Genomic DNA, 25,636 nt, shown 5'->3' with positions numbered 1-25,636 from the left:
CAGCTGGGACTCTTCCTGGAGAAGGCCATGGGATATGGGTTATCCCAGGTCCAGAGAATATGTCATTTCCTTGTGAAAAACACTTGGATCACTGCATCACTTATTGTTTTAGGCTCACCAGTCACCCGGGCTATCCAAGTCCGTCCTCCCCAGCAGGGAGAGCGGGAGCGCGTCCGGACATGGAGAATTTCTGGGAGAGCCCGGGAGAAGGAAGAAGGCTCCAGCTTCACAGATCTGTGTCATAACCCATCCTGTCGGCCGCTCCTGTTTAAACCTGGTGGATTGGGCCTCTTGGATTCAACCTGAGCAGCGCTAATTGCTGGGAATGAAGCAGCCTTTGGTACTTCTTTTCCACAAAACCTCTCCATCCTGCCCTTCAATCCTGTTGCAAACAGGGGAAAAACCTGAAACTCTGATTTTTTCCCCCTCACTCCTTTTCACTTTGCCTCCTCTTTTCTTGCAGGCTTTGGGCTATCCAGGCTTGGATGTGGATTAGGCAGAGCACCCTGTAAGCTCAGCTCCAGGTGGGATTGCAGCGGTGTTGGAAGCACCAGGGATTCTCCCAAGGTTTGGTGTGAGGAGCTGCATCTTGGGAGGGGCTGGGATTTTGTGCACTTCTGGGGTTTTTTTTTTCCTGTTTGCCTTTTGGGCCGGCTCAGAGAAAAAGCTGAAAACCGAAGAAGCTGAGGGGGGTTCCCGAATTCCTTTCCAGCCCTTCAGAGGAGGCACAAAGCCACGTGCAGCTGAGGAAAGGGATGTGAGGAGAATGGCAATAATGGAGCCTCGGGACTCTGCACTTCCTTCTTTTCACGTGTTTGGAGGTGCAGGAAATGCCAAACCCCGCAGGAATTCTGTGTCTGTAACATTGGGTGCAACCTCTTGAAACCCAAGTGCTCAGAGTGGGGTTTTCCCAAGGGTAAATCCCGATGTGACATGGCAAAGCTTCAGTGAGGATTTCCAGGCTTGACTGCACAGCTTTTGGGAAAGCTCAGGAGCCAAACAATATCAGATTTCTATGGGATTTGGATCAAATGTGGGACAGCTCAGCTCCCCGGGTGAGAAAGTGCTTGGAGTAGCCAAGCTGAGCCATTTTTGAGAATTCCAAGGATTGTGTCCTTACGCTCCTTAATACAGCGTTTAAATAATTGATACAGAATGGAGACAGTATCAGGGGGATTTGTTAGCCTGGCAGGGATGTTTTTTCACCTGGCAGTGTGTTGGAATAGTCAAGACTCCTTATGTCAGAATTAATTGGTCTTCCTTCTTTTCCTTTCTTTCCTTTCTAGATTGTGGCTGAGTGGGAAGAATGTTTGGGGTAAAGAAACGAAATGCCCGAGGGAAGCTTCGTGTTCCCGTGGGGCTGCTTTAGGTACGTGCAGGTTCTGAGCTGCACCGCGACTTGAGGCTCCCACAGAAGCCTTCCGAAGCTGGAAGGGCTGGGAAAGAGAATTCCAGGAGAGGTGTGGGAAGCGCTTTCTGCCAGGTCTGGGCAGCGTTTAGCCAGCTTTAGTTAAGTTCCTTTTGCACAGGTTTCGTGTTGCTTTGATGGTGAAGTCACCAAACCCTGAAGTTTGCTAAATTACCCCTGAAAAGCTTTAATGAACCAATGCTGAGGGAACTGGGGATTGGATATCTGGGATCTTATGGCCCTTTGAGGCCATGTTGGGTTTACCCCCTGATTTTGGTGCCAAGGGAAACTCCCAAGTTAAGAATAATCCAAATATGAAGCACTTCTCACAAAACTCAGCTTTGCAAACCTTTATTTGGGCTAAAAAATAAGAGGTGGGAATGCCCCTGGCAGAAAAGCAGCTGTGAGGCCCAGCAGGCTTCAAATGCCTGTCAGCAGGAGCTCCAGGAGAAATGGCTGCTGGCTCCGGGCATCCTGGGCTTCCCAGGCAGGTTTTGTACTGGATTGCAAGGCAGTTTTCCTGCCTCTGGGGGGTGGCACCTGCATCCCACTGGAAAGGGAAAAATGTGGAGAGAGCGCCAAGCGGGAAGGCGGTTGCTGATGTGTGTCCTTGGATTGCAGTTCCTCCCGGTGGGTCTGTGCTGCTGGAAGTACAAAGGAGATCAGTCCTGGAGTACGTGTGGGTTCGCCGGTGGGGCTTGGGAGAGACGCTGGACGTGAAATTCCAGGGAAGTTCCCCTTGCTGGAGTGAGAAGCAGTGGAAGCAGTTTGCTGTCTGCTTCTTCATCCCCTTCACCTCGGTCCCCTGGGGCTCCAGGTAATCCCCTCTCACCTTTGCTTTTCCAAGGGTCTCTAAATGAGGGCTTGAGCTTTGGTGTTGCTCCCTTTTACAGGGAAGATCTGTTCCAGGAAAGGTCTCCTGGTCTGGACTGATGGCGTTGCAGGAAGAGCAGGAAACCCCACAGCTCCTGTGGCTCCCTCATCTGATTTGGCTGCAGGCCGCAAGGCTCATTCCCAAGTGTCATCCCCTGGCTCCGTGACTCGGTGAGGTTGTGTTCCCCCAAAGGCCAGGGGCCGCTTTGTGTTGCAGTTCACGAAAGTCCAGCTCGGTGGTGCTGGGTTTGGTTTTTGTGTGCCATGAAGGCACTAAAACTTCCCCTCCTTCACTGGCACAGCCCTGGAGTGGGAGCAGATTCCCCTTATCCCGGAGTTATCCCGCTCCTGCCCTGGATCCCTGTGGTGCCGTGTGTTCTCCAAGCTCACAGCACTGCTGGCTCTAAACAAGAAAAACAATCCCTGTTCCTTCTCTTCTCCGTCCTTGATGTTCCCAGGCCCTGCATCTCCCTGGCTATTCCCTGTGTGAGTCTTCATCTCCATCCGACCTTATCCTGATCAAATAAGGGCCTGAGACGTGTTTAGCAGCAAATGCATTCTTGTAAAGAAAGCCAAGTGCAAAGAGCATCCAGATGCAGGGAAGTCTTTAGAAAAGCACTCCGGACGTGCAAATGAGGGATGTGTCTTCCTGCATCTCCTGTTGTTTTTCTCTGTCAGGTTTTGGAGGGGTTTCTCTCCGTGATTTCCTGCGATCCAGGTGCGTCCCTTCTTTTGTCCAAATCCAGTGCCAGAGGATTGAACAGCTGATGAAGGGGGTCTGGGATGAAGACGGTTCTGCTAAAATGAGGGAAACAATGCTGGAAGAGAAATGAGCATCTTTTTAATGCTTGGAATAAAAGTGCTGGAGAAGGGCACTTTTTATTTGATATGGTGTCATTCTCCTTTTTTTTCTATGGATAATACTCTGCGGTGAGCAATCAGAGCAGAAATATGAAATGCAGGAGTCTTGCATTCCACAGTGGGATTAACTTCGCTTTTCTGCTCTCTTTCAGGACAGGAGCAACCACTGAACTCGTCCTATCTTTGGCACCAAGAGCTTTGGATGTTGGAGCAGCCAAAGCCAGCTTGGGCCCCCCTTGTCCTGCCCGTGGTGTGGATGAGTGACAGGCTCCTCTTCTCCTCTGTGCTGGGATGAACTGCCTAGGGAATGCTATTTCTGACAGCCCGGTCCTAGCCATGGCTGCTGGAAAAAGGCACAGGTGAAGAGGCAACCTGCCAGAGTTCCTTGGGGATGATGGAATTGTGGTGTTTGGCTGTGCCCGGAGGGGCAGGTTGGGCATTATTTGTGTGTCTGAGGACTGGTTTGGGTGTTGGGGAGCCCAGGGAGCTGAGCTCTCAGTGCATTCCCAGCTCTCCCAGGGGTGGGAGCTGGTGCAGGGCTGGGTGACAGCCTCTGGTTGGGCTCGGGGCAGGCACTGGCCCCGGCACAGACACGGGGTGGTTTGGGGACGCTTGGGGAGCAATGGGAGGAAAATGAGGGATGGTGCTGGGCAGAGCGATCAGCCTGTGCTCGTGTCAGTGCAGCTGTGCAGGGCACTGGGATCTGGGTAAAACTCCAGCTCTCCTGGTGTTCAGGAATGCAAGGTCTGAGGGACTGGATTTACCTGGGGCTTTCCAGGCCAGCAGGAACAAGAGGAAATGTGGTGCCAGGGCTGCGTCCCATTAGGTTGCATTTCCCTCTTTCCCATTTCCATTTCCTCCTCCGTGCAGGTGTCCCCTACAGCCCATGAGCACGGGGCCGGTGACAACTCCCTGTCTGTAGAGGGATTCCTTATGGAACAAGGGCATATGATACCCCTGGAAAGATTGGACAACCCAGGGTTGCTGAGGAAAAGCCCCTGAACAGGCCCCTGACTGCAGGCAGCCCTGAGAGTCCTTGGCAAGGTATACAGCTGCCCAGTTCCCCCTCTGATTAGAGGCCATCTAGAGGGACTGGGCGTGAATCTTTGCAAAAGTAGATATAAGTTGGCATAGTTGAACAATAAGGGGAGAAGGATGCTTAATCGTATCGGGGTACGTGTCGTTTATGCGGCCAGCCCTCCGGACTCGGTCCCTAACACCTGTCCTCCTCCTGTCCCCCCGTGCCCCTTTTGTTGGACAAGTCTCAAATGGCAGCGCACATTCCCAAAGACTGTCTGCTTCCTTAAATCCACGGACCAGCTAGTGTTGTCACTCAACAGCTGAAATGAGCTTTCAGAGCCTAGAAACTAGCAGGAGTGACAAACAAAGGGATTTGAATCTGGAAATAGGTGAGTTCCACCCACCTGCTGCTGCTGCTGATGCAGAGACTGGGGCTCAGGGCGTCTGCGCAGCCCTTCCCTTTGGCACTGATCCTGCACTAGAATGTTGTGTTGTTGCCAAACCGGGCCTCAAACCAGGAGAAGGTAAGGCCTGACCGTTTGCCCCTGAACCTGGCACACCCACAGTGTGTTATCTGGAGAGTGTGCCTCAGCTGGTGTCACTTGAGTTTCACCAGAGTTGCAAGTTGGCTCCTGCTCTGGGCAATTCTGAGCGACCATCGCATCAGTTCTGCACTAAACACCGTTTAGCCAGACCCAGAGATTTGGCCACACAGTGACTTCTGAACAGAAAATCCAAATGCAGGAAAAGTGCTTGGACCATGGACGGGCCTGGGTCTTTGTGGGTCACTGTCAATCCCGGCCCTTACAGTCTCTCCTCATCTTTCTTGTAGGTTCCCTTCAGGCACAGGAGCCCTTGCTCACTGGTGTTTTTGACTATTCTCTGTCAAGGAAATGAGTTGAATTTCCTTGTCAAATCTAGTAGGCTTTTATACTCGGGCTTCTCTGCTGTGGGATTCATACTCAGAGACTGGTGTTTGTGTCTGGACACTTCCAGAAGGTGGATGTTATCCCTGGATGTATAAAGAAAACGCCTATCCATCATCTCTTAGGCAATGAGACTGTGCAGGTGACTGGCATGGCAGCCTTTCCACCAGTTCACCGGTTGAGCTGGTGCCAAGGTGAGCCCAGTCTCTAAATTTCCCTTGCATGCCTCAAGGCGTGCATCGTAAGATTCGTGCTTGTTGGAAGGACAGGATTGAGCCGGTCTCCCGTGCAGTGAGTGTCAGGCGACGTTCTCTTTGCTGCACATTGGTGACTCCAGGGGGTTCTGGAGTAATACAGACATGCTGGCTAGAGAAGGCACAAAAGAGTGCTTTCCTTTCAAACACGGGAACTGGTGAAAAAGTGTGGTTTGTCTCTCACTGCCTGCGTTCCCTTCAACCCAGGGAGGCCGTATGGAGCCGATGACTTCCTGCCTGTGTTGACACGTGTGCTAGCCCAGTGTGATGAGCTGGAGACTGAAATCGAATACATGACAGAGCTGCTGGATCCATCCTTGCTGTGTAGAGAAGGTAATGGATTTTTTTATTTTTACTAGAACTGCCTGAAGGACCAGCGAGGGGACGTTCTTCCTCACAGCACAGTTGCTGTTCCCCTTGTTTGAATAAGAATGCTGTTAAGGGGAGACCTAATGACAGGGATGTTGATAGTGTAGCAGGAGAATGTCCTCATCATTTGCACTGCTGGGTAGCTCGCAGAGCACAGGCCCAGCGGCCTAAAAATGTGCTGCTGTGCATTGCTTTAGGAGCAAATAGGTTGTAGTAGTTCTGATGTTACACCCTTCTTACAGATAACAGAAGTTTCCCAAGAACTCTCCTGGAACAGGGGAAGAAGAGAAAGCACACAGACTTTCAACGCAATACTCTAAAACCAGCAAGAGATTTAGTCTTGTCTATCAAATGTCAAAAATCACACCCATAATTATGGAATGCTAATGATATAATAATTATGCATAATTGTAATTACAGTTTAAAAGATACTTCAAAAAACACCCCTGACAGTTTACCTGCAATTGGCATCAAATATCTATTATCCATAGGAAGGAAAGCCTGGTGCCCCAGTGTATCAGGTACAGAGGATGAGCTGTCCAGGGAATGAGCAGCAAATGCTTTCTGCACCTGCCCTCACCCTGGGACCAGCAACAACCCCAGGTAATGCAGCGTTTGGTGCTCGAGGCACGAGCTCTGGCGTGCCCCAGGTCAGAGAGAGTCCAGCTGCGTTACTTCTGCCTGTCGCAGAAGCAACTTCGGGATCAGGAAGAGAGCTGCTTGTTGGGCAAGCTAGCTGGCTTCTCGGCAGAGGGAACACAGCAGGAGCCGACGGGCTCGGCTCACGTTAGCTCGGAGACAAAGGAAAAGAGAGGCTGTTCAGGTCTGGCTTCTAACAGGTTTAATGCGATGGGATGATGATGAGGTCGGTCGGAGGGAAGGGATCGGATCGCTCCTTGGACCCTTGTCCTCAGTTTTATAGGGAATTTGAAAACCCCGGTGAAAGGGGAAAACAAGCAATGAGTTACAAGCCAGGGGGAGGATACAATTCAACAAGAACCACTGGGGTAAACCGAGAGGCGGGAGGTATAACAGAACCAGTGAACGACCGAGTAACCGAGCATTTTCCCGATCCGGGGGAGGTGGCTTGGACCCGGGCACAGCCCAGGGGGTGCAGCTTAGGCTTCTGAGCCGCCCCCTGAATCTGACTCTTCGGGGGACTCGATCCAGGGGAGGGGCTGGGATTGATTGGCACGCTGCCCCAGCCCTGCAGTGGGCTGGGTCACCCCAACACCCGGGTGTGAGCTGTGACGGTGAGGAGAGGGCAGCTCCTGCCGGGGGCTGTTTTAGGATGGGTTTCCTCAGCTCCCTTTTGCGTGGCGCTGCTGGAGGAGAGGGGCTCGTGGTGGGCTCCTGGGGGGTCTCTCACAGAAGGACGGTGGGAGCATCTCCCAGCGTCTTGGGGGAGCACTTGGATGTGGAGCATTGCTTAAAGGAGGTGCCAAGGGACGAACCTTTGTGCCAGGCAGCAGCAGGTGAGCCACGGTGTGGATTTGCAAGGGGGGGGGTGGGTGTCTTTCTCCTTTTCCCTTTTGATTTCATCTTGCCACACCTTCCCCAAGTGCCCCCAGAAAAAAGAGGGGTTACGAGGACAGAAGGAGTTTAAATTGAGGGAAGAAGCCCCATTGTCCCTGCTTTTTAAGGGTTTTAATTGAGGTAAAAATCGCCCTTTTCCCATCATTTGAGAGATTTGAGGAAAGCCCCTCTCTTTCTGATATTTCGGGGGATTAAATTGAAGGGGAGAACCCCTTTATTTGCCATAGTATTTGCTTAAATTGAGGTAAACACCCCCCGTTGCCTCAGTTCCAGGGGTTAAATTGAAAGAAACTCCAGCTTTTCCAGCATTTGAAGGGTTTAGATGGGGGCGTGCCGCTGCATTTGAGGGCGCTTCTGGCTGTGCCCTGGCACCGAATGTCTTGCGTGGGAGCACTCCCGGCCCCTGGGGAATTTCTGAGGAGGAATGGCAATTTGGGGGCTGGGCTGCCGACAGGGACCGACGGAGCCGCGCCGGTCCGAGCCGTGCGGAGCCGAGGCGAGCGCAGGCGGGAGGCGAGGCACGGAGCCGCGCCGCTCCCGGCCGTCCCGCCCGCTCCGTGCCGTCCGTGCGCGGGGCTCGGGCGCCGCCGGGTGCCCCTCGGCCCGGTGCCTCGCTTTTGTCCGGTGAGGGAATGCTTAGACATTCAAGGTTGTTGGAGAAATCCAAACTGTGGCACCGAAGCAACAGCGGACGCGTTTCTCCAGAGAGCTGCGGCAGCGGTTCCATCTCTGGCCTCTGGTTGCAGACTCAGCGCTGCGCTCGCTGCTGTCAGACGGGGGCAGTGGAGGAGTGGTTTGTGAGGCTTCAGTGAGAAATTTTCTTAGTTTCAGTGCAAAGCTGAGCTCGCCCAGAGGAAAGGGTGTCGCTTTGTACAGTTTAGGACAGGGGGACTGGAAGACCAGTCACTAAGTCTTGAAATAACAGGATCTGTATCAGCACGCCTGCGTTTCGTGGTAATCACTTGTAACTGGTAGATGGTTCAGAGGTTCAAGACAGCTTATCTGCTGTGTTGAACGGCGTGTTTTGTTATCTTTTGATGTGTAGGATGGTGCTAGGTTTGGATGGCTTTATCTAAGTTTCAGCTGGCACTGGGAGCGCTGTATAGAAGTATTTTACACACCTTTTTGGTCAATGGTTAGTCTTTTCTTTGTGCTGCAAAAATAAGGTTTCTAGTATGGCTTAACTTATAATGCAATCATTTACCAAATTGATGTCGGTGCTGTGGATTACTTTTTATCTTTCTGATTTTTGTCAGCGAATCCATTTTGTTGTTACAATAGGCTTGTAAGGTCTGGGGTTTTTGTGTCAGGTAGAACTGGACTTGTATGGATCAGAATCGAGACAACCATTGAAGCTTTTTCTTGCTGAAACTTCTCTTTTTCATTCACTTGCCACTCTTAACACTTTCAGCGATACAATCATCATGTGGCACCAGCCCAGATAACCATACAAAATTAGTCATACAGTGTTTGTCTTTCTTTTTACTACCAGTGCTTGTAATTCTTCGGCTGGTACACTTCCTAGTCTTTCTTTTATCACTTGTGCTCTTGTTTCAACATTTCGAGCTATTGCCCTGTATTTCTATAACTGCAGGAGTATTCATTATAACCAATTTTGCTGTAGGGTGCGATATCACTGGGGTTGGCTTTGCCTTTGGTATTTAAATTTCGTCTTTGCGAGCAGGCAGAGCTTGGGGGGTTGAGGGACAAAGGGAACTGGTTTAATCTCTCCCTCAGGCAGGAGGAGTTTCTGTGGTCTATCTCTTTCTTTAGCAGTGTTAATGTGTATCTCCTGAAGTGGTTCTCTTGATTGCCACACGTACACACAGAGGTAATTCACATATAGGAACAGAGTTTTCAAAAGGGAAGTTAAAGCATCTGAGCGAACTCTGTGGCTATCGCAGGAAAATCCAGGAACATTTCTTTTTGGTGGGGAGTAGGTAGAGCATCTGCTTTTGTAGTTACAGTTTGATTCACTGGTTATCAGTTTTCAGGAGTTTCACCTTCGAGAGGGATTTTGGTGTTTTGCTGAAGGCAGCCACTCCTACAAACTGCCCTTTATTTATGTGTAAATGCATTTGGGACGGTTGTAGCGACAGGGTTTTGTGTTAGGATTCGGTTTTGAGAATCAATTTTTAAACACTGGCTTCTGCTTGCCTCTTTGATTAGTCAAACAGAAGAGTTGTAAGTAGAATGCGTTCTAAATATAGTGCTTCTTAATGATATCTCAACAGATTTTAGCCGTGTAAGAGATAACACTTTTTATTAGAGTTAGTTTCACCAATTCTAATTTTATTTTTCTAAAACTTCAGTTTAGTTTTTGGCTTTTGTAGGAGTACAAGGGGCAATCAGAAGCTGTTGAAATGCAGGAATGTGGGGAAGCTGGCTCATGGGTCATCTAGCCCTTAGGATGTGTGGCCTTTGCTTGCTGTAAAGGAGTGTTAGGTTGATGGGTTGGTTGATTTTAGTTTTTTTGTGAGGTGTTTGAATTGCTGCTTTCCCCCCCTACCACTCGGAAAGCAGGTTTTGGCACTTGGAAACTCAAAATAGTTGTTACCTGTTTGTATTTCATATTTATGTAATCACAAAAAGCAAGGAAAGAGTCAATGTGACTGGTTCCCACTATTGCAATGTGAAGGTTTTTGAAAGGCTGGTGTATTTATGTTCTATTTCTCCACTCCAAGCTTGGCTTTTTCCCTCCTTTTCCAGTGTCTGCTGCATTGGGTGTCCCAAGGAAGGCTGGATTCCTCAGCAGCAGTCTTAGGAATTGGTGCTAATTCTGCTTTTTCTGAAGGTGTATCCAAGTATGCTACCAAAATGGCTGTTTTCTCCGCTGAAAAGCTTTCCCTCTATGACATCAGTGCATGCACGTGTTTTAATCATGTAGCCAGATGTGCTAAGAATTGTACTTTCAACGCAAACACCTGCAGTAGGTTTCTGTTTGGTTTGTGTCTGTGAGAGGTGGGATTTGTGCTGGAGAGGTGCTCTTGAGTACAAAGGACGGAGTAAATCCGCTCCCTGGATGTGCAGTGAAGGACTGACTTGCAGGGAAGGGGAGCATTTATAAACCGCATCAATATTTCCCTGAAATTCTGGGTACTTGGAGTTGGCTTGGGCCTGTCAGGGTGAGCCATAAGCAACCCGAGCAAGCCCCTGAACCCTCAATGGATGTTTGAAACACTTCCACAGAAAGCCAAAGCAGTAACGATTCCAGAGGAGAAGTTATAGGTGATTGCTTATGATCGGTGGGGAATTTCCTTGGGAATTACTAACCTTGGACATACAGCATTTTGGAGGTGGAATTTCAGTTTCAGCCACAGGCACCTGGATGAGAAGGAGAGTTCTTTGCCAGAGGAAGGGGAGTGTTCTTTTGCTAGTTAGTGCTATTAGTGAAGTGATCAGAACAAAAGAATGACTTCTTTTGGGATAGGCTTATTTATTATATGGATGATAAGCAAGTAAGAAGAATGAACTACATGGATAAGAAGCAGTAACAGAAATCAAGGTAGAAAGGCAATGCATCAAATCATTATTATGTGTTACAGTAGCGATTAGGAAGGGATACAAGAGCAGTTACCCTAAAACGTTCCTGTCATCCTGGTCTGAACTTCAGCTGGGGAGTCCCATTGCAGAGAAAGAGCAGAGAACCCCTCCTGGTAACCCTTATGGGAATGATCCAGACTTGCTCCAAGTTGGTCTCACTTTGATATTGTTTCTTGTACAAGGGTATGTGATCACATGTTTTGCTTTTCTTTTTTGTGACCTGGGGCTCTGTCACACCCGTCCACTGGCCAGGAGTCCAGGTACATTGAGCGCGCAGCTCCTGTTTTCCTAAAATTGCAAATCTGGGTTTGAAAAGACATATGTCTTTGGAAGTTAACATAGGGTTCAACTTGAGTTGATGTAGTGATTGACTTAGGTTCAGCTTAAAAAAGGCCCTACCGACATTTTATTGTATCTAATCCCTGCTTTCCCCTGCGTTTTAGTTCTTGCCTCTCTGTTTCACAGGTCTGTACATCGTAGAACACTTACCTATGTGCTGTCTGGGTTTGAGCTGCCCTGCCCCGGCACGTAGGGTCACGGTTAAGTAGAAGAGTTATAAAACTTAGTGGTTCATCTCTTTTCTATGGGTTTTTGGGTAGAAGACTTATGGGCCCGGTGTGGGAATAACTCCTAGCCCTCGGCGGCTCGTTGGCTGCCTCACGTTGTCTCGCAGGTCCCCGAGGCCGCCTCGGATCTCTGCGGTCACCGACGCTACCGATTTTCCCAGAGCGCCCCGTTCGGCGTCGAGGAGCGGCATCCAGAAGCTGCGTCGAAGCATCTTCATGGCTGGAATGTTTTGAGTCAGGGCTGCAGTCAGGGTGTAAGCTGAAGGCTGTGTGACTGTGTGTGTGTGTGACTGTCTGTGTCTGTCTGCCTGCGAGAAGAGTGCGTGTGTGGAATGCTTCTAACCTTGTGGGTGTGAGTTTTGCCTTTCAGGCTTTTCAGCTACTTTTTAAACTTAGAGTAAAAACCACCCAGCTCTGCTGTCTGGGGTTTTTTTCCCTCCCAGCTGGGTTTTTTTATCTGGGCCCCGGCCGCTCTGTGAGGTGACGTTCATCGCCAGGGGTTGGGTGCTGACCGTGCCGGGGCTGGGCATTTGTCAGGCGCGATGATTTTGGGGCTCCCGGGAACCGCCTTCCCATGGGGTGCTCTCGAGACGAGAGCGAGGGTGGGTTTGTGTGGAAGCTGAAGGAGGCGGGTGGTGGATGAGTGTTTTGTTCTCTGTCTGCTGCTGTTGTTTTGGGTTTCCTGGACCAATAAGATGTCATACATTTTCCAGAAAGAGAACAATTGTTAGGTTGTACTGCGATGGGGTTGGCTTGTGTTGCTCTGGATTTGTGTTTGCTGCTGCACTTGCACGTATTGCTCTGGATGTCACTTGGACTTTGACCAGTGTGCAGATGGATTGGATTTGTACTTGTGCTTGTGCACATTGTTGTTTCCACTTGCTTTGCTGAAGTGTAACTAAAAAACCCTCATTCAATAAAGTTGAAGAAACCCTAATAAACCCCCCTCCCCCCTTTGGTTGCTCTCTTCCTTTGGTGTGCTTTAGTAAGTTTTTTGCCATATTTCTTGCTTTGCTGCTCTGCTTTGCTTTACTTTTTAGTCTATTCCTCACTTGACTTTTTCCAACTCTTTCTCTTTTTCTCACTGTTTAACTCTTTCTGGATGTCTCTGTCACTCTAGTTCTCAGTTGCTCTTTTTCTCTTCAACACTACTTCACTTTTAAACTCCATTTCTTTTTCTCTCAAACCCGATTCTTCTCTTTCTCTATTCCTTTTTCTCTCTATTTTTCTTCCTTTCTTTCTCTCTGACTTGCTTTCTGCCTTGCTTTCTTTCTGCCTTTCCCTTTCTCTGACTTTCTCTCTTTCTCTCTCTGACTTTCTCTCTTTCTCTGACTTTGACTTTCGAACTACCTTTCTCACCTTCCCTCCTTTGTTCATTTTTACCTTTCTACCTTAGTTTGTTTCTGTAGCAGCTTGGAAAAAAACAGAGACCATTCTTTCTTCAGGCACAATCTGCCCCAGGCTTTGTGTTGCTCTTTTGGGCAAGTTTGAAGAGAGTTTTGGGAATGGGCACAGGGCAAGACCAAACAGATCCATGCCCACACACTTGTCAGGGCAGACTTTCTGCCCCTTTTAGGCCACTGCCTCAAACATGAAAGCTCCCAGCTTTCTGGGAGGTGAAGGAAAAGCATTCCCACCTGCTGCTTCTAGCTGGAGTCATGGCCTGGTCTGCATCTTTCCCAAGAGAGCAGAAGGCCCTTCTCGAAGTGAAGATCAATGGAACAAGTTGCTCTTCTCCACAGGGCTCTCCTTAAGGCTGGAATGGCTGCTGCCAGCCTCTGCACTTTCTGCCTCTCCAACTTTCTACCTTTGTTCATTTCTACCTTTTTGACTTTCTACCTTTGTTTGTTTCTAACTTTCTAGATTTGTCCCTTTCTGCCTCTGTTTGCTTCTAACTTTGAAACTTTCTACCTTTGTTTTTCTCCCCATTTTTACCTTTCTGCCTTTGTTGGTTTCTAACACTCTACATTTCTAACTTTGTGCCTTTCTAAATGTATTTTTTGCTTTCTAACTTTTACCTTTCTAACCTTGTTTCTAACCTTCTTAGAGTGGAGGCTCCTCTGGCCTCAGGCCCAGAGGGAAGCCAAAGCCTTAGGTTTGAATTGAAACCTTTGGACAAGCTGGCATCCATGAAGCCACAGCAAAGTGCAATAGAACTACGGATTTTTAACTTTTAGTAGAAATAGATGCCAAGTGCCTTAGTCATGAAAAAGCTGTAGCAGAGATCTTCAGCACAGCTCTTGCTGCAGCAGTGTTACCTTTTCACAGAATTCTTTACTTTAGACAAAATCTAGATTGAGTGGCACTGTTGCCATTTTTTAGATGGAGTGTTCACATAAACACTAAGAGCTGATAGAAACTGTAGATGCAAATCTGTGTAACACAGATGTAACACTTGTGTGAGGCTTACGACTGTTAGAATTAGACCAGGGTGGGTTAAGAAAAAGAAAACTAGAATCGTGTGTGAATCTTACTGGTCAATTAACAAATATAATCCACACTTCTGTAAGCAAAAAATATAGGGTATGGAGCATATAGAAGCAGCTGGTTTTGCCTGCTGCTGCTGCTTGGCTTTATCATGTAACCCCATTCAAAGTCTGCCTTCAAGACAGCTGTGAGACTGTGAAATCAAGAACTTAGCAGAACAGCAGCCTCCTCTGCTCTTTCACCCTGGTCTGAGAAGGAAGGGTACCCTGTCAAAAGCTCAACACTCGCCTTTCTGACTTTGTCTCTAAATGTCTACCTAACTTTGTTTCTAATTTTTTTTGTTTCTACCTTTGTTTTTAACTTTCAACCTTTCTACCTTTAGAAATTTGTTCGTTTCTTGTATTGTACCTCTTTGTTTGTTTCTAAATTTCTGCCGTTGTAACTTTTTTTCTAACTTTTTACTGTTTAAATGTCATTTGTTTTTAACTTTTTACCATTCCTCCCAGGGAGGGATGTGTGCAGAATACCAAAACCTGCTAAGGTCTTCATTTTGACATCTATAGACAAAGGCGATGGATTTAGATGTAGATTCATTTTGAAATAAGCCAGCCCTCTCTCTCTACTCTGTTGCATATAGGAATATAAGAAGCTGGGACTAGAGATGAGCAAGTTTTGAGCATAACGAGGCGGCGTTTTTCTGTAGGAAGGGAAGAAGCGAGTGCCTGGCGCCAGGAGCCGAGAGGCTCGGGCTGCAGGAGCTGCAGAGCGCCCTGAGCCGGCTTTTGCCTCTGCTCTGTCCGTGCCCCGCAGCGCGGCCCGGCCCCGGGCTGAGCTGGGCGGCGCTGCTGCCGCCTGGTGGCGAGAGCGCGGCACTGCCGGCCCCGGCACGGCGCCCCGGCGCTGCTGCCGCCCGGGGCCGGGGGAGCCGAGAGGGCGGCGGCCTCGGTGGCTGCCGAGCGTGGCAAGGGCAAGGAGCGAGCGGGGCCGCGTCTGGCAGCGGAGGGGAGGGGCGAAGGACGGTTCGGAGCGCCAAGGGACACGGGCGTGCATGAGCGGGGCCAGAGCGCTGCAAAGGAGCGGGCGCCGTGCGGGGCGGTGACCGCGACGAATGACAGCGCGGGGGGCGGCCCGGCGGGGCCGGTTTTGCCGGGCAGCAGAGGCGCGGTCGCAGCGCGAGCCGGGGCGGGGAGCACCGGGCGAGCACGGTGGGAATAGAGCCGGCCGCGTGCCGCTCTCAAGGGGGCGGCTCGGAAAGGAAGGCGCAGTTCGGCGCTTTCGGGACGGCGTAAGTGGCGTTTTTATTCGAACCTGCCAGGACCTTGCAGAGGGTGGATGACACTTCCGCCACACTCAAGATGGCGGACGCACTAGGCCCCTAAGAGAGGTGTCCCTGCCGATGCCTGCCGCCGGTCGCGGGACCGTCGCCCGCCTCCGGCGCCGGTGACCCCACCACCCGTGTCCTCGCACCGGGGACCACGGCGGAAAATCGCGCGGAAAGCGCGGGGCCGGCGTCGGAGTCCGGGCTGGATTCAGGCAGCTGAATAGACAGAAGCCCTTGTGAGGGGCGGGGGCCTTGTGAGTACCACACTAAAGATGGCGGCTCGACCGGAAGTGGCTTCTGCCAGCACCCAAGATGGCGGCGAAACCGGAAGTTAGGTCATCGCCACACTAAAGATGGCGGTCGTTTACGCAGTTTTCTGACCTTCTCAAGATGGTGGCAGGGAAGGCCCCCTCTAGCTGCGTCTATTCGGCTGCCTGAACGCGACGCCGACACCAACGCCAGCCCAGCGCTTGCACGCAATTTTCTGAGGCGTTTCCCGCTATGCGGACACCGACTGTGGGGTCAGCGGCGCCTGGGGTAGGCGGGAGCATTCAGGCAGCCGAATAGACGGAGCGGGGTCCTCCACCGCCGCCATCTTGAGAAGGTCGCATCGCCACATTGGTGTGGTCCCGGTAATTTCCGCCCTTCTTCGCCCGACGCGGCAATGGCGGGGAGTCCGGGGAGCAGCGCTGCCGGGCCGGGGGCACCGGGGCGGGTGCTGCGGGCTCGGAGGTGAGCGGGGAACGGGGACAGTCCCGAGCGGACGGTGGGGGCCGCGGGGGATCGGTATTCCGGCCCAGGGATGGGTGTCCCGGGACAGGGGTGGGGGTCCCGGCCCAGGGATGGGTTGCTGGACTATCTAATAAGATTATATAACGATCATACAAGGAGAACTATGTAAAAAATCCTCCCTTGTTACCCTTCTCCCAGCCCCGCTGTGTTTTCAGGATCCTGGGGGCCGAGTTTGTGTCTGGACAAGGCTCTCGGGCACAGGGTGGGATTCTTGGGGTGCAGGACCAGGATGTGGACTCGATGCTCCCTGCGGGTCCCTTCCAGCCCAGGGAATGCTGCGATCCTGTGCCTCTGGGGGTGAAATAAAGGGGATCGCTGGGGTTTTTGCCCGCTGTGTTCACGGCCCCGCCGGCTCCGGGCGGGTTAAAGGCGCAGCTGCCCCGAGACAGCGGGACCGGCCGGGGCTGCTCGCTCCCGGTGCTGCCGCCTTGTGGGGAGAGCCCGGCACTGCAGCCCGGAACGGCGCTGGACACGGGATCGGCGTGGAGCAGCAGCCCAGGGAATGCTGAGGCGTCCCAGGGAATGCTGAGGCGTCCCAGGGAATGCTGAGGCACCCCAGGGAATGCTGAGGCGTCCCAGGGAATGCTGAGGTGTCCCAGAGAGGGCTGAGGCGTCCCCTGCCCGGGGCACTCGGCAGCAAATCCCTGATGTTGAGCGGAAAAAGGAAGGTTCTGGGTTAGTGGGAGGAGGTTTCTGGAATGGAGTTGGGACAGGTGCTGATCCACGCAAGGAATCACGGGGTGGTTTGGCTTGGAAGAGCCACCAAGATCATTTATGCTCTGTTTGTTGTCCGATTCCACAGCAAAGAACATCCAGAACTGGCACCTCACCCTCACGGACAGCAGGAATGTCTTCGATAGTTCTTGTTTTGGAATGGGAAGGGCCATTGGGAGCTCTGGCAGGACCAGGTAAGAACAGAAATGGGATCATTCTGGCTGCTGCTGGAGGTGGTTTTCTGCTTTCAGGCTGTTCTTCTGATTGATCCTTTCACAGCACTGTTCTAGAGCACGTTTGAGGGTAATTCCAGGAATTTCAAACCAGATGAAAACTGGTGGGGAAAAAGTGTGAACCCGATCCATTTCTGGTAATTCCAAGCTTCTCCCACAACACCGTTCCAGGGGAAAGCTGATGAAAGGGTGAAGATGCAGAGGAGCAAGTGCTGTAAACCCCCCTGGCACTCTGACAGAGCAGACCTTGCAGTACTCGCAGCAGATCTCTTGGAGAAAGTGTGGGATGGCAAGGTTTTCCAGGAAAGCAAAAGGAGGGCAGAGATGAGGGAATAGGCTTCCAGTTATTCCTTTAGCTGAAAGCCTGGGGGAATTGAGAGGGGCCACAAGAACTGTTTGTGTAGGAAAATGGGAGTTTGGGGGCTGAATCGGAGTTTCTCTCTGGGGCATTTTTGAGGGAAAAGCTGAGGTGCTGTTTAAGGGAGGGAATGCACATTTTTGGGGTGGAAAAGGTTTAATCAATATTGTAGAGGAAGTAAAATGTTGGGGGTAAAAGTGGATGCAGTCTGGAGGGGACAGAAGGAATATTTTGAAGGCAAAATGGGGAACTCAGTAGTGGACAGAGGGGGAACATTTTGGAGGCAACACTTGACAAACTCTCTGGGGTGGAGAACGAAGACATTGAGGGAAAAATGAGGTGGTGAGCAGTGGGCACGTAGGGAAGGTTGTGGGGGTAAATCTTGAGAAAAGCCCCGTGGTCTTCAAGAAATTCTTGGAATCAGGACGGAGGAATTCAGCGGTGGAAAACCAGGGGAATTTTGCGGGGGTAAAACTTTAAAAGATCTAAGAGTTGAGAGTGAGTGTTTTTAGGTGAAAAGGATGTCTTGTTGAAGTTGGGCATCTGGATTGCGGCATTTATGGATCAGAGGGTGTGTTTCCAGAAAGTAGAAGATAAAGAAGACTCCCAAAGCCTCGGTAGCTGTGTTAAGAAATCCCTGCCAGGGAAGAAAGGTACCTAAACCTCCTAGGAGTAGGGACTAATTAGCATGGGAAGGGAAAAACCCAGCCCAGTGGGAGAGAGCAGGCCGGGTAAGGGAAGAGAAGGATGCCCTTAAGAAGAAGCAGGGAAGGGGAATTTCTCGGTTTGCTCAAATGTATCAAAAAGTTTGGAATCTGGGTCTGTGCGGAGGCCGGGATTTTCTCGGCCACATCCAGAGCCCAGCACTAGGAGTAAAGTAATTCCAGGCTTTACAACGCCAAAAATGCAGTACCAGAGAGTTCTGTTGTCCCGAGGACTTGGGGGATAGTTGGCAAAAATTTCTGGGGGCCCAGGCTGGACCGAGCTTTTCACACTCCCCGGATTCACGGGATCGGGGATTCCAGCGTGCCCTGCACGGGTGTTTCAGGGAAGTCCCAAATCCGTGTGAGCACGAAGCAGAATCCCCTGGGAGCTGAAGGCAACGGGATATTTCTTGGGAATTTTGAAGGATTAGGTGAGTCCTCAGTGATAGGTTGGAATGAACGCAAATTGTCCGGGAGTTGCTGGTTTAGGGATGGCCAGGTCTGGATTTGGATTTGTGGGCACCGAGCGTTCCTTGTGTCAGCTTTAGGTCTGGGTTGGTGGGAATTGTCGGAGAAAAGAGAAGGGAATTGCAATGCAGAGCTCCATTCCTGGAGAAAGGATCAGGATGGGAGAGGAAAGGCTGTGGAGCTGCTGGGAGCTCCTGGAGACCAAAAGGATCTGAGGTCCGGAGGCAAAAGCTGTGGAACAAAGGCTGAAAAGGGTGCGGGGTGGGGCGGGAGGGGGAGGAGGGCACCGCGGGGGGTGGGGGGAAAGAGGGAAAGGATCCCTGCTCCGGGAATCCAGCAGGGGCCAGGAGAGGATCATTTTCCATCCACTGCTCTCAGTGGAATCCTAATAAGGAAGGTCGAAGGAAAGTGATTCGTTTGTTTGTTCTTAGGTTTGGAATGAAAGGTGCTCTTCCAGAGGGGAATATTCACCTGTTAAAATTCTGTTGGATCCAGGAAAAGAGGGAGGCAGCAGCTGGGGAATGAACGGGTGGATTTTTGGCGGATACAGGCAAAGGCATGGGCAGGGGCACTTAGGTAAAATACACTTCATGGGCAGCACCAGGAAAAGCCTCAACTGCCCTTTTTTTCCAAGCTCTGACATTCCAGAGGAGTAAGCAGCGGTCAGCACATCGCTCTCTAGAATTCCTTGGATGGCCAGTGCTTTGTTGGGAAGAGGTGACATTTGGAAAGGAACAAATCCGGGGATATAATTCCTGATAGTGAGGCCCAGGTTTTGATATCCTTCCAGCACCCGAACGCAACAGAGGGAATCCTGGAGGAGGAGGTGGAAAACGCTGTCGCTCCGTTGGTGGAATTCCTGGGAAATGGAAAGCAGCAGAAGCAGCAAGAACAGAGTTGGAAGCAGGCTCCAGCCGGGTAAGGCAGACACCAAATCCTTTGGAATTAGAACTGGGCAGGGGTGGGAAGAATTAATTCTTCAATTTGTAGCCCATGGATTCCTGAGCAGGATCCTGGCAGGGAAGACTGCAGGGATCGGCCTGGGGACTGTTCCCGGCTGGGGGCAGCGAGGCTTGGAATTGGCTGGAGGGAAGAAAGGGGGATCCTTTGAGCACAAGGATCAGCTGTGAAATGTGGAGATGGCATCAGACAATTCCTCGGGAGGGTTCGGTTCCTGGGTCAAATGGATCTCCTGCCTTGTGAAGGAGCTCAGAGATCTGGGAAGAGCCCAACCAACACAGGGAATGCACTGGCAGATAAAACTGCTGGGGAACGGTGGGGAAAAGCATCCGAACAGGGGGCCTCGTTTTGTACAGGAATGGTACAAAAATATCCAAAGAGCAGGAATCCAATGGGATTTACATGTTCCTTGGAGACCACAATCCAGTGGGAAGTCTGAGAGATGGTAACAAAACCTAAAAAGGCAAATTAGCCTAATCTGCCCAAAGCCTCCAATGGCCACATTCCCTGGCATTGCTGACGAATTCAGCCGAGCTCCAAGCAAAAGGTGAGCCCCTATGGAATCCTTTCTGGGAGACCATATCCAGCTGGGACTCTTCCTGGAGAAGGCCATGGGATATGGGTTATCCCAGGTCCAGAGAATATGTCATTTCCTGGGGAAAAACACTTGGATCACTGCATCACTTATTGTTTTAGGCTCACCAGTCACCCGGGCTATCCAAGTCCATCCTCCCCAGCAGGGAGAGCGGGAGCGCGTCCGGACATGGAGAATTTCTGGGAGAGCCCGGGAGAAGGAAGAAGGCTCCAGCTTCACAGATCTGTGTCATAACCCATCCTGTCGGCTGCTCCTGTTTAAACCTGGTGGATTGGGCCTCTTGGATTCAACCTGAGCAGCGCTAATTGCTGGGAATGAAGCAGCCTTTGGTACTTCTTTTCCACGAAACCTCTCCACCCTGCCCTTCAATCCTGTTGCAAACAGGGGAAAAACCTAAAACTCCGTTTTTCCCCCCCTCTCCCCTTCACTTTGCCTCCTCTTTTCTTGCAGGCTTTGGGCTATCCAGGCTTGGATGTGGATTAGGCAGAGCACCCTGTAAGCTCAGCTCCAGGTGGGATTGCAGCGGTGTTGGAAGCACCAGGGATTCTCCCAAGGTTTGGTGTGAGGAGCTGCATCTTGGGAGGGGCTGGGATTTTGTGCACTTCTGGGGTTTTTTTTTCCTGTTTGCCTTTTGGGCCGGCTCAGAGAAAAAGCTGAAAACCGAAGAAGCTGAGGGGGGTTCCCAAATTCCTTTCCAGCCCTTCAGAGGAGGCACAAAGCCACGTGCAGCTGAGGAAAGGGATGTGAGGAGAATGGCAATAATGGAGCCTCGGGACTCTGCACTTCCTTCTTTTCACGTGTTTGGAGGTGCAGGAAATGCCAAACCCCGCAGGAATTCTGTGTCTGTAACATTGGGTGCAACCTCTTGAAACCCAAGTGCTCAGAGTGGGGTTTTCCCAAGGGTAAATCCCGATGTGACATGGCAAAGCTTCAGTGAGGATTTCCAGGCTTGACTGCACAGCTTTTGGGAAAGCTCAGGAGCCAAACAATATCAGATTTCTATGGGATTTGGATCAAATGTGGCGTTTAAATGTGGGACAGCTCAGCTCCCCGGGTGAGAAAGTGCTTGGAGTAGCCAGGCGGAGCCATTTTTGAGAATTCCAAGCATTGTGTCCTTACGCTCCTTAATACAGCGTTTAAATAATTGATACAGAATGGGGACAGTATCAGGGGGATTTGTTAGCCTGGCAGGGATGGAATGTTCACCTGGCAGTGTGTTGGAATAGTCAAGACTCCTTATGTCAGAATTAATTGGTCTTCCTTCTTTTCCTTTCTTTCCTTTCTAGATTGTGGCTGAGTGGGAAGAATGTTTGGGGTAAAGAAACGAAATGCCCGAGGGAAGCTTCGTGTTCCCGTGGGGCTGCTTTAGGTACGTGCAGGTTCTGAGCTGCACCGCGACTTGAGGCTCCCACAGAAGCCTTCCGAAGCTGGAAGGGCTGGGAAAGAGAATTCCAGGAGAGGTGTGGGAAGCGGTTTCTGCCAGGTCTGGGCAGCGTTTAGCCAGCTTTAGTTAAGTTCCTTTTGCACAGGTTTCGTGTTGCTTTGATGGTGAAGTCACCAAACCCTGAAGTTTGCTAAATTACCCCTGAAAAGCTTTAATGAACCAATGCTGAGGGAACTGGGGATTGGATATCTGGGATCTTATGGCCCTTTGAGGCCATGTTGGGTTTACCCCCTGATTTTGGTGCCAAGGGAAACTCCCAAGTTAAGAATAATCCAAATATGAAGCACTTCTCACAAAACTCAGCTTTGCAAACCTTTATTTGGGCTAAAAAATAAGAGGTGGGAATGCCCCTGGCAGAAAAGCAGCTGTGAGGCCCAGCAGGCTTCAAATGCCTGTCAGCAGGAGCTCCAGGAGAAATGGCTGCTGGCTCCGGGCATCCTGGGCTTCCCAGGCAGGTTTTGTACTGGATTGCAAGGCAGTTTTCCTGCCTCTGGGGGGTGGCACCTGCATCCCACTGGAAAGGGAAAAATGTGGCGAGAGCGCCAAGCGGGAAGGCGGTTGCTGATGTGTGTCCTTGGATTGCAGTTCCTCCCGGTGGGTCTGTGCTGCTGGAAGTACAAAGGAGATCAGTCCTGGAGTACGTGTGGGTTCGCCGGTGGGGCTTGGGAGAGACGCTGGACGTGAAATTCCAGGGATGTTCCCCTTGCTGGAGTGAGAAGCAGTGGAAGCAGTTTGCTGTCTGCTTCTTCATCCCCTTCACCTCGGTCCCCTGGGGCTCCAGGTAATCCCCTCTCACCTTTGCTTTTCCAAGGGTCTCTAAATGAGGGCTTGAGCTTTGGTGTTGCTCCCTTTTACAGGGAAGATCTGTTCCAGGAAAGGTCTCCTGGTCTGGACTGATGGCGTTGCAGGAAGAGCAGGAAACCCCACAGCTCCTGTGGCTCCCTCATCTGATTTGGCTGCAGGCCGCAAGGCTCATTCCCAAGTGTCATCCCCTGGCTCCGTGACTCGGTGAGGTTGTGTTCCCCCAAAGGCCAGGGGCCGCTTTGTGTTGCAGTTCACGAAAGTCCAGCTCGGTGGTGCTGGGTTTGGTTTTTGTGTGCCATGAAGGCACTAAAACTTCCCCTCCTTCACTGGCACAGCCCTGGAGTGGGAGCAGATTCCCCTTATCCCGGAGTTATCCCGCTCCTGCCCTGGATCCCTGTGGTGCCGTGTGTTCTCCAAGCTCACAGCACTGCTGGCTCTAAACAAGAAAAACAATCCCTGTTCCTTCTCTTCTCCGTCCTTGATGTTCCCAGGCCCTGCATCTCCCTGGCTATTCCCTGTGTGAGTCTTCATCTCCATCCGACCTTATCCTGATCAAATAAGGGCCTGAGATGTGTTTAGCAGCAAATGCATTCTTGTAAAGAAAGCCAAGTGCAAAGAGCATCCAGATGCAGAGAAGTCTTTAGAAAAGCATTCCAGACGTGCAAATGAGGGATGTGTCTTCCTGCATCTCCCGTTGTTTTTCTCTGTCAGGTTTTGGAGGGGTTTCTCTCTGTGATTTCCTGCGATCCAGGTGCGTCCCTTCCTTTGTCCAAATCCAGTGCCAGAGGATTGAACAGCTGATGAAGGGGGTCTGGGATGAAGACGGTTCTGCTAAAATGAGGGAAACAATGCTGGAAGAGAAATGAGCATCTTTTTAATGCTTGGAATAAAAGTGCTGGAGAAGGGCACTTTTTATTTGATATGGTGTCATTCTCCTTTTTTTTCCATGGATAATACTCTGCGGTGAGCAATCAGAGCAGAAATATGAAATGCAGGAGTCTTGCATTCCACAGTGGGATTAACTTCGCTTTTCTGCTCTCTTTCAGGACAGGAGCAACCACTGAACTCGTCCTATCTTTGGCACCAAGAGCTTTGGATGTTGGAGCAGCCAAAGCCAGCTTGGGCCCCCCTTGTCCTGCCCGTGGTGTGGATGAGTGACAGGCTCCTCCTCTGTGCTGGGATGAACTGCCTAGGGAATGCTATTTCTGACAGCCCGGTCCTAGCCATGGCTGCTGGAAAAAGGCACAGGTGAAGAGGCAACCTGCCAGAGTTCCTTGGGGATGATAGAATTGTGGTGTTTGGCTGTGCCCGGAGGGGCAGGTTGGGCATTATTTGTGTGTCTGAGGACTGGTTTGGGTGTTGGGGAGCCCAGGGAGCTGAGCTCTCAGTGCATTCCCAGCTCTCCCAGGGGTGGGAGCTGGTGCAGGGCTGGGTGACAGCCTCTGGTTGGGCTCGGGGCAGGCACTGGCCCCGGCACAGACACGGGGTGGTTTGGGGACGCTTGGGGAGCAATGGGAGGAAAATGAGGGATGGTGCTGGGCGGAGAGATCAGCCTGTGCTCGTGTCAGTGCAGCTGTGCAGGGCACTGGGATCTGGGTAAAACTCCAGCTCTCCTGGTGTTCAGGGATGCAAGGTCTGAGGGACTGGATTTACCTGGGGCTTTCCAGGCCAGCAGGAACAAGAGGAAATGTGGTGCTAGAGCTGCGTCTGTGTGTGTCTGTCTGCCTGCGAGAAGAGTGCGTGTGTGGAATGCTTCTAACCTTGTGGGTGTGAGTTTTGCCTTTCAGGCTTTTCAGCTACTTTTTAAACTTAGAGTAAAAACCACCCAGCTCTGCTGTCTGGGGTTTTTTTCCCTCCCAGCTGGTTTTTTTATCTGGGCCCCGGCCGCTCTGTGAGGTGACGTTCATCGCCAGGGGTTGGGTGCTGACCGTGCCGGGGCTGGGCATTTGTCAGGCGCGATGATTTTGGGGCTCCCGGGAACCGCCTTCCCATGGGGTGCTCTCGAGACGAGAGCGAGGGTGGGTTTGTGTGGAAGCTGAAGGAGGCGGGTGGTGGATGAGTGTTTTGTTCTCTGTCTGCTGCTGTTGTTTTGGGTTTCCTGGACCAATAAGATGTCATACATTTTCCAGAAAGAGAACAATTGTTAGGTTGTACTGCGATGGGGTTGGCTTGTGTTGCTCTGGATTCGTGTTTGCCGCTGCACTTGCACGTATTGCTCTGGATGTCACTTGGACTTTGACCAGTGTGCAGATGGATTGGATTTGTACTTGTGCTTGTGCACATTGTTGTTTCCACTTGCTTTGCTGAAGTGTAACTAAAAAACCCTCATTCAATAAAGTTGAAGAAACCCTAATAAACCCCCCTCCCCCCTTTGGTTGCTCTCTTCCTTTGGTGTGCTTTAGTAAGTTTTTTGCCATATTTCTTGCTTTGCTGCTCTGCTTTGCTTTACTTTTTAGTCTATTCCTCACTTGACTTTTTCCAACTCTTTCTCTTTTTCTCACTGTTTAACTCTTTCTGGATGTCTCTGTCACTCTAGTTCTCAGTTGCTCTTTTTCTCTTCAACACTACTTCTCTTTTAAACTCCATTTCTTTTTCTCTCAAACCCAATTCTTCTCTTTCTCTATTCCTTTTTCTCTCTATTTTTCTTTCTTTCTTTCTGACTTGCTTTCTGCCTTGCTTTCTTTCTGCCTTTCCCTTTCTCTGACTTTCTCTCTTTCTCTGACTTTGACTTTCGAACTACCTTTCTCACCTTCCCTCCTTTGTTCATTTTTACCTTTCTACCTTAGTTTGTTTCTGTAGCAGCTTGGAAAAAAAACAGAGACCATTCTTTCTTCAGGCACAATCTGCCCCAGGCTTTGTGTTGCTCTTTTGGGCAAGTTTGAAGAGAGTTTTGGGAATGGGCACAGGGCAAGACCAAACAGATCCATGCCCACACACTTGTCAGGGCAGACTTTCTGCCCCTTTTAGGCCACTGCCTCAAACATGAAAGCTCCCAGCTTTCTGGGAGGTGAAGGAAAAGCATTCCCACCTGCTGCTTCTAGCTGGAGTCATGGCCTGGTCTGCATCTTTCCCAAGAGAGCAGAAGGCCCTTCTCGAAGTGAAGATCAATGGAACAAGTTGCTCTTCTCCACAGGGCTCTCCTTAAGGCTGGAATGGCTGCTGCCAGCCTCTGCACTTTCTGCCTCTCCAACTTTCTACCTTTGTTCATTTCTACCTTTTTGACTTTCTACCTTTGTTTGTTTCTAACTTTCTAGATTTGTCCCTTTCTGCCTCTGTTTGCTTCTAACTTTGAAACTTTCTACCTTTGTTTTTCTCCCCATTTTTACCTTTCTGCCTTTGTTGGTTTCTAACACTCTACATTTCTAACTTTGTGCCTTTCTAAATGTATTTTTTGCTTTCTAACTTTTACCTTTCTAACCTTGTTTCTAACCTTCTTAGAGTGGAGGCTCCTCTGGCCTCA

At 50.7% G+C, this 25,636-nt stretch overlaps 1 long non-coding RNA gene across 1 annotated transcript; it reads left to right on the top strand.

Annotated features, from left to right (window-relative positions):
- The first annotated feature begins 3,962 nt into the window (after positions 1-3,962).
- Positions 3,963-11,700, top strand: LOC138101380 (uncharacterized). The gene is made up of 3 exons (XR_011147123.1): positions 3,963-5,675; positions 5,954-7,186; positions 11,464-11,700. It is a non-coding gene; the product is annotated as an uncharacterized lncRNA (long non-coding RNA).
- The last annotated feature ends 13,936 nt before the right edge of the window (positions 11,701-25,636 follow it).

This window comes from Aphelocoma coerulescens, unplaced genomic scaffold (genome assembly GCF_041296385.1).
Source record: "Aphelocoma coerulescens isolate FSJ_1873_10779 unplaced genomic scaffold, UR_Acoe_1.0 HiC_scaffold_257, whole genome shotgun sequence".
In the NCBI taxonomy this organism is placed as follows: domain Eukaryota; kingdom Metazoa; phylum Chordata; class Aves; order Passeriformes; family Corvidae; genus Aphelocoma; species Aphelocoma coerulescens.
The sequence above is the reverse complement of the archived record's forward strand: the minus strand, read 5'-3'. Positions and strand labels throughout refer to the sequence as shown.